Source organism: Protopterus annectens, chromosome 8.part0 (genome assembly GCF_019279795.1).
Source record: "Protopterus annectens isolate FY-2018-M chromosome 8.part0, PAN1.0, whole genome shotgun sequence".
Lineage (NCBI taxonomy): Eukaryota > Metazoa > Chordata > Ceratodontiformes > Protopteridae > Protopterus > Protopterus annectens.
The window spans coordinates 285,706,054-285,722,063 of NC_056741.1; positions in this window are offsets into that span (position 1 = coordinate 285,706,054).

Genomic DNA, 16,010 nt, shown 5'->3' on the forward strand with positions numbered 1-16,010 from the left:
AATAAGTGCAGCAGAATAAATAAAACTGAGTAATACTGCGGTGGTGGTGCTGCGGTAGCATTGACACCTCACAGTTAGACGTTGCCTGTTCGATTCTCAGTTAGAGTGTCTTCTGTGTGGCGACATGCGTGAATGGGCGTTCCTTCATTGAAGGTTGTGCGTTAGGCCCGGCAAGCCAGCACGTAAAAATCTACTGCCAATCATTAGTGGACCGGAGTTCCGCTGTGGCGACCCCTAACTGGGAAAAGCCGAAAGACACAAAAAACTTTTAAGAAGAGGCAAAAGCAAAATAAAGTACAAGGAAACACAAATACAGTAAAAGCAGATGAATAAAGTGCATTTTTTTGTCAGTAAAGTGCAAGGAGAGAGGAAGGAAGAACCTAACTTCTCAAATCTTCTCTCTGTATTAAGTAGAGTGAACACTAGACTCAGAATATGATCTCACTGTACGCAGTTAAGTGAGCAAAAGAGATGGACCCAGGAGGAGTGTTCTAATACAGACTTACAGGAGGGGTGGGCAATTCCAGAGCCACCAACACTAACACCAAGACAAGAACAGGGAGAGTGGGTGGGGAACTAACTGCAGAGAGACACACAGCACACTATTCGGTGAAACAATTAGGTAACAGAATAAATAAAATACAGTACTTTTAAAACTGCAAGTTTGCACTTAACAGAAGAATAAAACACAGTACTGCAAGTTTGCACTTAACTTCAGCTTCTAATGCAGGTGATTGGAGTGAAGTGGAAGGCATCAAAGGATGTGAAAGGCAACAATAACTTCTGAATGAATTCCACCTATTGAATAACTGCTGCCATAGCCAAAGCATTGTACCTAAGAGGAAAAATGATGAATCCATTAACCTAACATCTTTTGGAAAACAATCAATGGAATGACTGAGATTCCCTAAAATACTAATCAGTGATAGACAATAACCCTGCAAACAAAATAAAGTTTACATTTTCTCATTCCTCCTGAACACCCACACACCCCTCTAAATCTCCAACCCTTTATTATTATCACATAGTCAGAACCAGCTCTTATCATCACTCTCCTAAAGCCCCTACTTTCACCTCAAAGCCATAAAAAAGTTAGAAAATGTATTGATACATTATAGTTTATCAGTTCTAACTTTGCCACTCTGTGCTCCAAATTTGTCAAAATAGCCAAGCCACTGACCCACATCTATAACCTCGCCCTCACAATGAATAGAGAACCTCTACATTTAAACATGCACTCATAAATCCCCTGATCCCCTGCCAAAATCAACTTCTCCCTCATTTCCTAAAATATCATACCCCTAGCTAATCTATGTCTTACAGACAAAATGTTCAAACAGTTATTATGAACAGGTGTATAACCATATCAGTGAGAATAATCCAGAGTTTCTAATGCAGTTAGCATTTCACTTTGGCTGCAAAACTCTATTATTTATTTTGCAATAGACACCATTGACTCCAGCATAAAAATGAGTCTGAAAACAAGAGCCTTAATTATTGACTCAAGAAGAGTATCTGAAAGAGCCAGTCATCCTGTACTGCTGTCTAAGCCCCAATGTTTGGGATCTCAAGGACCTTCATCGGGGTTCTCTAACTTTTAACAAAACAGAATATCTTAACTTTCTACAGGAGCCATTTTTTTTTTCATCTGAGTAAATTGAAAACTGGCCTTCCACAAGCCTCAGATCTGAGTCTAATAGTCTTTTATAATTTTATCAGTAACATTGTGTTTTTCCTCCAAAATGCCCATTTAATGCTATATTCAAAGCTAAATCAACGCAGTTAGTTCAAGTGAAATAATTTAAAGAGGCCTGAAAAGTGATTCTTATGGACTTGGATTGGGTTACTACTAATAAACCAGTAAAAATATATCATTTTGCAGATTGTTTAGTAGTTCACAATGGTTAAAACAGCTCTGTCTTTTTAGATCTATGACCCTGCATTACACTAATCAGACAGAAATAAAAAAAAAACTGTTTAGGGTTACACCTCCACTTTATCTTCCAAGCACCACACCAGTGTCAATACAGACAGGGTACTAAACAAGCTAAATACTATAACAGGATACCTGGCTTCCTCACGTCTCAGTCCAGAATGGCATTACAGTTAACTTATTACTTCCAAAACCAGAATATGCCTCACAATTAGTAGCTAATAGTTCTGTTCAAAATGTTAATAATTTTCTATCAGCACTATATAAAATTATTACACTTATTTCTGTTTCAAGTAATATGAGCATCACAGTTAATCCATTAAGAAGGCAAAATCGCTACTAGTACTTGGATGCACCACCCTCCCACAGTCTATCCTCAACTATCAATCCATAACTGCAGGTCTTCTCTGAGGGTATCCTTAGAAAGGTTCAACTTCTGTTCTGAATATAAGGGAGATAGCCTTGAGTAAAGTAACGCCAGGCAGTTGGAATCTGTTACTTGTTGACATTAGAAATTAATACGACTACTCAAACTTTAGAACAATAATAATTAATTAACCATGCATTTGAATGCAACTGTTGCAATGAAAATGGGTGAAGAGGTACAGCAGCTAATAACTTTGGGTATTGTTCCCTATAGCAAAAAATGACTTCACACTAAACAAATGAAGTACGGTGCAACTGCCAAAGTAGTTAGAAAAACCTTCTATATAGCCCACCTAATCACGAAAGGGTTCACATCTAGATCAAGAGAGGTCATTGTGCCCCTCTACTCATCCCTCATTAGGCCCATATTAGAGTACAACGCCCCATTTGGGATGTACCTTACCCGACACCTGCAACAGCTGGAAAGACCCCAGAAGTACCTCACCAAGAGGATCGTGGGCCTCAAACAGATGCCCTATGCAGCTAGACTAAAGAAACTCCAGCTCTACTCAGTTGCTTACCGCCTACTCAGAGGTGATCTCTGCCTGACGTACAAGGCCATGTCTAACCCGGAATTAATGGACATGTTCCACCTCAAGAAAACCAAATCCCTTAGAGCTACACGTTCCAGGGATTTAAACCTCAGCACAACAATAAACAGGACAAGCTGGAGGGATAGATTCATATCCCAGAGGCTTCCCTCGCTCTGGAATAAAATCCCAATCCATGTTAGGCAGAGCCCCTCGCTGACCCTCTTCAAGAAAAATCTTGATGAGTGGATGGGAAATTGTAAATTTACTCCAGGGATCACTTCTGTGGCCCTGCTGGACAGAGGCTCAGGAATCTAATCAAATCCAAATGGGAGGCAAAAGCCAACACATTCTGGCTAGGCTTATAAATGCCCTAGGGCAGATATGAACCTATGAACTAGAAATGTTCTGTGCTGCTCTGTCTCTTCACATGTCTAAACCAGATTTCTGTCTAGAACTGCAAGCCATCTTGAAAGCTCTTATGAGTTTCACATTTTATTTTTTTTTAACTGTACTAGTCAAAACTTTTAACATATTCTTTAGGGTTAAGGTGCTTTATTTACAGTTGAAACTAACATTTATATTGCCTTGAAAAATGTCACTAGACATATTGCAGTGCAGAAGGGTTGGCCTGAGACATAGCTGAAGTGAGCCTTCTGCTCAGGCTATCTACCTGGGTAACTAATAAATAAATAAACAAAGAAACAAATGAATGAATAAATACTGCTCATATGTAGAAGGATAACTACAACTTGAGAGTACAAAGATCATCCGTCATCAGTATTTTAATACGTGTTTGTAAGGTAATTGCTGCTGCATTTTGTCATAGCGCTGTAACTATGTTGCATCAGATTCAAGATTTTCTTTCTTAACTCTAGATCAGTGCTACATTTACTGATGGATTCTGGTGGAACCTCTCTCTTATTGCAATAGTTCACTATAATTAATTTGTAATTAATTCCCATGGTAACTCAGAAATATAATTACAGCTGATATACTTCCTGTATTGTGTTTCTGTATCTTAAGCCAATGAATGAAGCTAGTTTATTACTATAATGTAGCTTTCACCTAAACCAAGTCCTAAAATCCTATTCAGCTTTTGTCAATCCGCAGAAAAAACAATTGTTTTCTAATAGCGTTATTCAGATTGCATCTAATATGGGTTCACATACTGTTGAAATGATAAAAACAAAAAAAAAGCAGTAAAAGAGTGAAACAGTGAATTAGCTGTAGTTCTTTTAAATGTAAAGGAAACAAGGACAGTGCTTGTTTGTATAACTGCTTTACTGCAAAACGTAATACATATACTATTTTAGGTAAGGTAAACAAATACAAATGCATACCTACATACATACATAAATTTTATATATATATATATATATATATATATATATATATATATATATATATATATATATGCATAAGTGCCTCTTTCCCGGGGTGATCCATTAGACCAGCTAAAACAACTTGCACAAAATCAAAATTTACTATCAGGCAGTTAACAATGGGATAAACAGCTTCATTTAAACAAATTAATAGTTTTCAATGTATCTGATTTTTATCTGGTAATTACAAGCAAATGAAACAATATACTGCATGTCTGGTAACTTACTTACAATGGTGTAGCTGGGCATACTCTGAGTACTCATAATGAGCACATTTTTTTCCTGAGCATCTCTCACTATTACTATGGCTCAAAGAGCACATAATTTAAGAACTGTTTAAAATACTATTTACTACATAGGACTGTACAAAACATGCTTATTGTAAAAGAAGTATTTCTTTGGTTTTAAATAACAGCAGATGACAAAAATGTGTCTGTTCTGAAACATGTAGTGGTAACATTTTGAGGGCTGATTGCATTTTTAAATGACAGGTAGGTACTGAGGACATTAGTATGAGGTTTGTCTGCAAAATATATATTTCTGGCCAAATCACTGTTTGTTAGAAGTCTAAATTAGTAAGCTCGACAATTTTAACTTATTTAAACCTATCTGTGCTCACAATTTTCAATATTGCATTGGCTATATTTTTTATTTGTTTTGCAAATATTTAGAATAAACCATATTTTAATAAATAAAAATAGAAGAAGAAAAGGGAAAAAGTGAGAAAGAAAGAAAACAACATCTCTGAACTCATGTGAATCAATTTTCAGTAGAGAGTTTTGGCTTCGCCCTGCAGAATACATACAGTATATAGCTGAAAGTATGAAAACAGTGACAGACAGGTAGCTTATAATGGGGCATGAATAACGTACAGGTAGCGTATAATGGGGCATGAATAACTTACAGGTAGCGTATAATGGGGCATGAATAACTTACAGGTAGCGTATAATGGGGCATGAATAACTTAAGATGTAGTTTATGATCTGCATCACTTCATATGGTTTTCAGATGTTAGAGAAGCCAAAAGTTCAACACCTGTACATTTTGGCACTCTCAGAAGTATGTTTTCATTAGTTTCTAGAAAAGGGATCCTTATATTTTTTGTTTTACTATGCATTTTAAGGTGAACACTGACAGCCTGCATGAATTGCATATGCATTCAGCAGGAAGTTTGCAGGTACACTAAACCATATATTCTCACTGTGGCATGTGAGTGAATATGTTGAAAACTCTCTGTGAGACATATTGCCACTAGAAACTATCAACATTGTGAAACATCTCTTAAGCTTTGGCAGTGTTGAATTATGTTTGCCATCTTTTAAGCAGGACCTCAATATGCATATCTTTGAATGGAGGTCAAAGATGGGACCTGATTAATTTCTGACATGTTCCTATCATTTCAGGATAAATTATGTCTTATAATAAAAAGTCCATTTGTAGTTATGAGATACAGATGTCAGATTGCAAAGTTTTCTAACACTGCTCCCTACTGATAAATATACTAATAATTCTGTTTCAGGTGTGTACTTAAAAGAACTTTGAAGAAAGATTACGTCATTAGCAAGGGATAAAAAGTTTCCCTTTAACAAGCTGTAACCAAATAAATCATAGCAACACTGCTAAATTGGAAAGAGGCCTAAAAGTTACTTTAAGTTAAAAAAGAGCTAATTGCCATAATGACAAGAAAAAGGTCAACACACTTCCGTTTAAACTTTGACCTATTGGCAATAATATATTTTAAAGAGTGTCAAAACATTTCAGGGACTGGTTTCTGTACACTGTAGTGCTGATGCTTTTGATGTTCTTGTCACGCCCCATGACATGGCATTTAACCTTTCTCCTGTGTCAGGGCAAAGGGTTCTTCCTAGCTAAGCTTTTATCAGGAAGAAACGGCCCTCACTAGGGAGAACATAGTTGTTGTTTTATTGCAGTCCTTTTTCATTGTTCTTTTTTTGTTTTATTTTTCTTAAGAGGGGGGTGTTGAATTTTTAGTCACCCAATTTTGTTGGGTTACTTCTGTTTAGAATCATAATATTAATAATCATAAAATGTTACAAAATGTGTAGACAGATCCTGCAGTTTAACAGCTTGGTATAAATTACTAGCTTGTTATTGCCGTTTGCAAATTCTTGATCAAGGCCATTTCCTGAAAAGACACAATAGTGATGCCTACCTGAGCATCCAAGATGCATCAGGTTGTGAGTATGTAGGAAAGGAATCTGCAACCAGACATGAACAGAATTTCTGTGTTAGCTGTCTGCCTCTCACCCCCTTCAAAGAATCCATATGTTGAAGCAGGCCCTGCCGCAAAGGTCTGGGAAGGTTGCAATAAAATGGAAGGGGGTCGGAATGCGGGAAGGCTGCTGCCAGACTAGTCTGTCAGAGACTGATTGTTTAAGGAAAGACAAAGATAGAGGCTTGTTTGGGAAAAGGAGGAGGGGTACAGACAGTGGACTTAATATGCAGACGGTAGGATTTAGATTTGAACTTGAACTATCAACGTCTAGACAGGGACTTCTGCAAATTATCTGGGGTTCTATTCAGGAAAATGGGCTTTTGTTTTAATTAACTATTTCAACTCTGTAGAAAACTGGTCCATATCTCCCACCCCAACCTGCAGCATCATTTGCCATTCCCCCACTAATATGAACTTTGGCTTAGAAATAGCTGCTTACATAGGATGTTCAAACCTTAAAGAGTCAACAATGCCAGAGCCCTACAAGAGACCAAACTTAACTTTACCTTCTACTATATGCTGGATGAGGGAGGGTGTTTCTGTATATCTCATTTGTCACTGTTTTCCCTTTTTATCAGAAACATTAGCATGGGAGAAGATGAATTCAGTAAGATAACTAAAAGCATGCTGCTTAGATTAAATGTGCCGTATAACATAAACAATTTTTGAAATGTACATACATATCATAAGGTGCTTTAGGGAGAATGGCTAATCTGAAAAAAAGTATAATGCCAAAACTTAACTTTTCTGAGCCTCTTTAAGCATAGAGATGCAAATGAGTCATTCAGGCTAACCATTTTTTGCAAAGTTGATTGACAAGAAATCAAATCTACATATCTAGGTTTATAAATCATTAGCTAAGTGTAGTAGCCAAGCAACACCTGCTAGTACACTTTTCATAAATATGTCATCCTTATGAGACAAAGATGGTATTCTGTCTTTTTCAGTTAGACATTAAAATAAAATGCACAAAAATGTGCCACGACCAGACTTAAATGCACATTGCAAATTTTGGTGTACTGTCATGCAATGGATTAGTGAAACAATTTTTGTTGACCTGTCACATGTTTTGCTCATTTTTCACACATTTGGTCATCCATTTTGACAAGAAAATGTTAAGAGGGTTGACCTTCCTCTTTTATTATCCATGGTTATCAGAGCTAATGACAACAAACTGAAATATGTATTCTTTTACTAAGTGTTTGTCTTGTCTTTCTGCTTATTATTCACTTGAAATCATGCCCACCTTTACCACCAATCCAGATTTTGACACATAGCAGCCACGCCTGTAACTGGGATGCCAGAAAAAGAGAACTGTAGCATAGGCTGAGAAGAAAAACAAAAAGAACAATAGATCTAATGTTAATGCCAGGCTGTTTCTGCTGGTAAAGACAGGATGGACTATTTATCTTAGTACTTTACCAATAAATAGCCAAATTACCAGACAGAGATTAAATGGATGCAATTAGACTTTCTGACACACAACATGTCAGCACCTACTGTGCAGACAAGACCAGTAGTTACTCTAATGGACTAAGATATCAGGATTGATATATTTAGTCAGGAGGGGGCAAAATCTTGCATACTCAAATCTGTGATGAAGCCCAAACTGAGAATTCTGGCTTCAAAGATGTTACAGATGTTGTCACAGTGTGTGTGTGTGTGTTGCTGTTTTGTCCTTGAAGAGAAATGTATGTACTTAGTTAAGAGTGTGAGTCCTGCTAACAGGCAAGTACCCTTAGCAGGAAACAAAACAGGAAAAGTATGGAATATATATATGAATGATGCTTGGAATCCTTTTCAAAGTGGGCACGGCAGAAAATCATACAAATGCCTTCTAGCATAGTGCTTACCCATTAATCTACCTCTACAAACTGAAATCCAATGTGCAACAGATCTGACCAAACCAGCCTTAGTTTGTCATCTGATTCAGCTTTCCAAATGACGTGATATATTATCAGAATAATAGTATGACTTTTGCAGGGTCATTCATATTGAGTAAATTAAAAAAAATGAAACACTGAGAAAATTAAAAAAATGAAAACTACTTTTTCACATTGCAGTTTATAGCAAAAGGGTTACAAACAAAAGTTTTAACCTAATTCTTAAAATACAATGAAGTCTAGAGCTATTTCTGCACTAGATTTTTTTTTGTTATGAAATTCTCCTATCTTAACAGCAACAATAATAATAATAATTATTATTATTATTATAAGTATATGAAAATTAATGGAGACAGGCTCTAATCCTGGTTTTAGACATCCATACCACTAGATTATGTAAGCTATTCCTAGGCCATTTTGATATCAGAAGTACTCTTCCTCGAAGACAGAACAAGCTGCTAAAGATATTCGTATTTTGTAGATATCTAATATTTTATTGCTGCTTTCCTTCAGCACATTCATATTTCTAACTGCTGCTTCATTGTACTTTGCTTTTAAAACATTGTAGTGATTGTAGCTAGGAGAGAGTTTAGAGATATTATCCCTGATTGGGATGACCCAAGTTTAAAAGTGGCCCAGGTGATATAAAAGCTTGTCGCAGAGGAATGTAAGGTAATTGCCTGAGACTTGGCATATCTGTTTTTGTGGAGTACTATCTCAGGGAATGTCCAGAAGGGCAGTTTCTGCAGCAGGGACTTGGGTGTCTTGAGAACCCACTAAAAAGAGCACAATACTCCTGCTGAGCTTCATACGGGTACAGAATAGTGTATCCAAACCTTAATCAACAAAGCCAACATTACACATTTCTTTCTTACCCATTGGGGGAGCTATGAGGACCCTTCAGAAAATCCATTAACTCATCTCATGATGCCTACAGTTGATCCCTGGCTCTTGCCTTGCTGTCTCATTGTCTTCAAACACGGGGGAAGTGGGGAAACAATGGGTTAATAAGGGAAAGGGAACTTAATGGTCAGAGGAAAGATAGGGGCAAACAGTATTATTAAAACAAAACAGAAAAAAAAACGATTGCAATGTTCATGGTTTATCTGTACATTTGTGCAGTTACAAGAGGGGATTGCTGCTGAGTATAAGAAACATACAGATCTGTATTTAATTTTGGCTTGGCCATTATGTCTTGACCTGCATGCATTTACCCAGAATTAGTACTGACTTCTTTAATACATGTATCATAATAAAAGGAGGTTGTCATTTCTGGGATTTAACAAGTAACACACAGACACAGTAGATGTCACAAGACTTAAAGCTATGCACGAATATATTTATCAGATATCACCTATTTTATTTCTGGAACAACTATACTTTAAAGGTATCGTTTTATAAGACTACAGCAAACCATTCTACAAAATGCACTGCTCCATTTAGCTCATGAAACAACAGGTGTGCAAACACAGATTAAAAATAGTGACAAAATTCTCTCTCAGTTATGTTAAAGTATTTCCTTTTTTGTCAAAAAATGTACAGACATAAATGCTAGAATGGAAGAAAGGAATATAACCATTTAAATCAGAACAGTTTATGCATTACTTTAAGTAACTGTTTATATTTATCCACATTTATGCTGATGTGCTTTAGTGTGTCACGTGTTAACGTGGGGAATTTTGTGTATAGTATTCTTACAATTAAGTAAAAGGGCAAGAAATTAGCAAATAAGCAATCACTCAGCTAGTCAGTCAGTCAATCAAAACTTGTTTCCAAATATTTTCCCTGATAAGATGTCTTTTTTTTTCTTTAATGTAATGAATTTGAAAACTTATATGGGTTAAATCTTGACAAAACAGTATGTACAATTCAAAGACAAAGTCATGTAATTCAATAGACTTAAACTGACAGAATCTAAGAGATTAAGCTCTAGACTTAACTGCTTTTCAAAAATTAACATTTTCTGTTTCTTTTCATTCTTTTGGTTCTTTCAGAGATTTAACAAATACACAGACTAAGTCACTCCAGTTTGAAAAGGCGCTTGCCCACCACAGTATAAATCAGAAACACACCAAATTTATTAAATCTCACTAAAGCTGGAACAACAACAGAATGCAAATCAGGATTTGAAACACAGGATCTACAGAAAACAGACTTGCTAAGTGAAGGCAGTTCTCCTTCAGAATGTAAGGCACATCCTCCTAACTTCATGGGTAAAAAAGAGGCAGTCACAGCTGTGGTTATAGATCCTGTCACTCTTGTCTGGTTGGTCATTACCAGGGCGTGAGGCATACATACAGATTCCTGTACTAAACCGTGGGAAGCAGAGGCATTGTGAGCAGTTTGTCTACAGTACACAAGGCTAACCATATGCTGGGCTGCCCTAAAATCAAAGCATTATGTAGGGCAAGCTAATTGTTAATGCTATCACTGCAGTACAAAACAGGGTATCTGTAAATCTGTGCATAAGTTCTCACAACAGCAATGCAAAGCAACTGAAGTAAAGAGATGCAAACATAATGAATAGCTACAGAAGCGGAGTTTTCAGATATTTTCAGATACTTGCAATTGATGTCCTTGCCCTGATAAAATAAACATGAATCAAGTGAATTTGCAATGCCAACAAATGATGGGGGGAATATGATGCTAGATATACACGTTTTTCTTTTCAAATTACATTGCAGAAATGAAACCAAATGGCATAAGTAAAATTATTTGCTTACTTGCCACTCCAACAGCTACAGTATTTTCAAAAGAACCATTTAGCAAAAGCCATTAGTGCTTATGAAGAAAAGGCTACACTATATCAGCTCAAACATAACTTTAAAACCTTTTCTAGGTAGATATACCAGATGATCTCTTGGCATAAACCCCTCTCTAGTCAGTATGTACTATGATAGTCCAAAGCTCCTTAGGTTACTTGGTTTGTATCTCTTTACCTCACTTCTTTTGTACTGTTTTTGTGAGAACTTCATGCAGAGAAATACAAGGGATTGTCTAGCAGCTTATAACTCAAGCATGCAGCACAAACAGTATTTTTGTCTTATTTGCATGGGAATTCATATTGCTATCATTATATTGCATGTAGGAGCAACAGAACATGTCCAAGGCCAAAGAAATGCCAGCATTCATGTAGAAGTGTAGAGATGGCAAGATGGTGCAGCAGTTTGTGTTGTTGCCCCACAGCAAGTTGTTCTGCAGTTCGATTCTTGGCTGGGGTACCTTCTGTGTGGAGTCTGCATGTCCTCCCTGCATCTGTGTGTCTTTCCTCTGCATGCTCTGGTTTCTGCACACATTACAAAGACATGTGGCTGGAGCATTTCTCCCTGGGTTTCCCCTGAAAATTGGTTTGTTACAAGTCAGACTTTCCCAGTAAACAAATGTTAAATACATGAATAATAAACTGAATGTCAAAGGTGTGCATTTATATATATATATATATATATATATATATATATATATATATATATATATATATATATAATGCAACACAATGCAATTATTTGCATCTCTAGTCTGCTATCATACTTGCTTGGAAGGTTTCCACTGAGTTATGTTTTATTTAGATAACTCATTGCAAGAGTGAGCCACCCTTTCAATGAAGAAGTACTTCCTCTGATCTAAATTGTAGTTTACACTCTTTAACTGCACTTTTTGTTCCTCCCTCATCTTTCCCTCCCACATCCATTCCTTCACATTCACTGTTCATAATCTCACATATCAAGAGTATGACCTTCCATGCTTCAACTCCATGAAGAGTCCCAGCCTCTCTTCTCTCATAACTCAAACATGCAGCACAAACAGTGCCATCTGTATATTATTTCCCTTTCTCTGTATAGCCTCCCAAATATTATGCAGTATTCCGGATGAGACCTCGCCATTGTACTGTATGGGTAAACTGTGAATTTCCTTTCCCTGGAGTATGCTCCCTCAGGGTGAATTTTTTTGTCAATAGCAGTGGTTTTGCACTACACTGTTTGACTCAGTATATTGTTGTTGTAACTCATATGTCATTTTTGTGGTCTACCCTGAATCATTTCCACTACACTCAGTTTATACATCACATTTCATTTATTGCATACCAGAAACTGCTTACATGTTGAAGCACTGGTTACTTAGTATTCCTGTTGGAGCTTTTCTCCCCAGGTTTCCACTGAAAAGGGGTATATTATCTACTCAAATAGACTATCGTAGTAAACAAATGCATCATACAAATGCAATACCTAAATAAATACATAAATAAAATAAAATAAATACTCACATGAAACATAAATGCTATAGTTTTCCCTCTGTTTATATCCCTGGCTTTTTGTCTCATCTCTGTTTTTATTCTTCTGTTAACTAATTTCTTCAGTTACCTGTGGAATACCTTTATGTCACATATACCTTTTACTTTTTGCCATTTCATGGTCTTGATTTAACAAGGACCCCTGTTGTTCAGCCAATTCATATAGTTGTCATCTTTTCACCCACCCTGCTGTTAGGTTCAAGTCCCATACTAGCATTTTCCTTAACTTCTGTAGAAGCACCTGCCTTGCTGTCATCTACAGAGAAAATGGCCCAATTTGCAGTACTGTCTGGTGTGTTTGTGATATGCACACTAAAGAAGGACAACTCCCAGATCCAACACTAGTCAATTTCTTTTCTGCTGATGGTTTCACCTTTGCTTTCAGCCTTTGTGACCTGCCAGTCAGTCATTCCTGTACCCATCACAGCATTCCTTTCCCCCATTCCTAAACCTTACTTGGCAATATGCATCAAAGTATCTGACCAAAAGCCTTATCTATGTGTCTTTGTAACATCCCCCTATGTGTTGTCAATGACCTTATGATTGTGATTTAACTGTCTGAACACAGCTAGTCAATTTTACCTTTTGATTGTAGGTTGTAGTGTTGATATTTAGGTGCAGTAGGATCACTGTTTTTGGGAAGACTGTTCTGCACTGTTTTGGGGTCACTTGGGAAGACTGCTCTGCACTGTTTGGGTTTTATTCTCTTTTCTCCACTGCATTGTAACCAAAGAGTAATATACATAATTCTAGAAGGTGTAGGGTGCAAGGGGGACTTGCACCTCTGTAAAAGTGATTGGTTTCATAAACACTGGTATGTTGTAGGTCTGCTGTATTCTCTATTAAGTCTGATTGAGGAGTTTTGCTTCTTTTTTCTATTTGATTGTGTCTTGATCATAATGGAAGCCCATATTTGTATCAGAAAAGTGTATCAAATTGAACTGACAGACAGTCCTTGTTATGAAACTATTTTTGTTCTGGTATTCTGAGACGGCTGTACTCCAAGTGTTCCTTCTACATCTGTTTAAGAATTTTCTCCATTACATTTTCTGCAACCAACATCAGGTTCATCAATTTAAAATTTTCATTGCTGGGTCTACATCTTCTTTGGAAAACTAGAAGGGTAACTGCAGCTGCCTTTTTCCAGTCTGCTGGTCCTCTCCTTCTGCAGTAGTCTGTGATAGCTACGCATCCAACATCTCTGATGATGATGAGGTATTTTTTTATTATCATTTATTTATTTTTTGCTCTTCTATCAGGTCTCCCTAATAGCTTCACTAGCATTACCCTGCTGTCACATTTGCTCCATTGGAGTAAAAAATAAGCATCCCCAGGATTGGCAAGAGTCCAAAAATGTATTAATTTTGCCCAGGGTACATAAATCAGCCTTTTCCTTCTTCCAAGGATAAGATTTTGGGTAGCAGGCAGCAAGCTATCTTTCAGGTCCAGAAGAGCAGCCTACACCCTCTTGGAATTCCTCCTCTCTGTGGAAGATCTTTAAAGACTCACTAAGTGCTGCCTGTTACAGGCAGAATATTTCTGTAAGCGTCTTCCTATGCATGTCCACTTGCATGGGGACAGCATGTGCTCGACAGGTCCAAGCTCTGTGGGTGCAGTACACGGTGCTCATTCTAGGGGTCACCCATGTGGTCAGCCAGAGCTGCTTCCCTCCCCCCAGAACAGGCAATTTACCAGTGGCCACTCACTCTCACCCCCTTAGATTTTCCAACACCTGAGATGTTAATCAAACTCAGGTATCATTTGGGTCACAGTGGTAGTTTCATCTTCTTCACACAATAATCTTACAGTGCTCCTACAAATATCTGCACTCTTTGCAATCAGAAATGCAAAAATAAAATATTCATCCATGCTTGGGCTAAACAAATGTGAGTGCACTGATCCTGAGGACCTGAATGGAAACATTTAAAGCAGAGTACTAGCCATCAGTAGCACATTTTTTTCAGTGTCTCTTTTCTAGAAATCTGGCAAGTATTTCTGAGTCTGTAACATAAAACGGCAAGAGACATGTGGATAAAGTGACATGAGCTGGATAAGAAATAAGACGATTCTGAGCAGTCTGATACACACATACATTAAAGGATTCATGCCAGTATGTCAAGTGAACAAACACTTGTATTTACTGTGAAAAGAAACACTGTTGTAATGGCAATATCGACCTTTACAAATACATAATAACCAAGCATTTTTGCAGTTAAGTAGACCCCTCTACATATTCCATTTTACTTCATCCATGTTTGCACATCCATGGAGAAAGGGGCAAACCCCCCAAAAAAGGCATAATTCTGTTCTTTACTCCAGCTGCAACAGTTCAGTGCAGTTGACAATATAATCAAATTGAAGCTATACTTCAAAGCAATGCTGTTACCATGTATACATTACCATCAAACTGCAAGTGTATTTCAAAGTATTAAAAATACATGTGCAATATCCTGTCTCATTTATTTCAGACTCGTAATAATGCAACATAATATACACTATACTACTATCAACAAAGACAAAAACTTCAACCATACAACTTAATTTAGCAATTGATGCAACTTATCTATCTGCAAACAATATAATAACAGACTCATTGTGATGAAAACTAGAACAGACAGCTGTTGTTTTGCCTATGTTTTACCTATCACTGTAGCACTACTTATACTTTATTGATTTTTTTGTAAATTGAGGAACTTATCCAGAAAATACAAGAGAAAAGGAAAAATATTTTTAGCGGGGAAGAGGGGAGATAAGTCCCCTTACAGCCTTCTGGTGGGAGATTTCATCTTCTGTACCTACTTATTTATTTATTAGTTACATGGATTAAAAAAAAAACACTGGAGTATACCACTGGCTCTAACTATTAATGCAAATGATGTTTTAATGAACCATGCTCAGAGAAACCTGACAAAAAGCTGTTCATTGTTAACAGCATTTTTCAGAGTGTAGGATAATGACAGATGGTCAGAGAAATTATGTTTTGCAAGCTCTGAGAGAATGAGAGAGTGAGCTGCAGAGTCAGAAGCTTTGCTTATGTCTACTAATAAGCAGTTAGTAAGCTGACTTATTTTCACCCCCTGTAAATGGAATTAGTGCAAGAAGACTGACCATCTTTGTTGCAATGAAAAAGGTGTACTGTATACCATTCACTTTATAATGTCTTATACCCAAGTCATGACTGCAAAGGGTCATTAAACCAGCTCATTTACCTGGTAAACAAATTATAAATAAATACATAAATAAATAGATAGATAGATAAATAGATAGTTAGATAAATAAATAAATAAAGACTGCACTGCTTTTTATACTGATTGCCTTACTTATCAAGG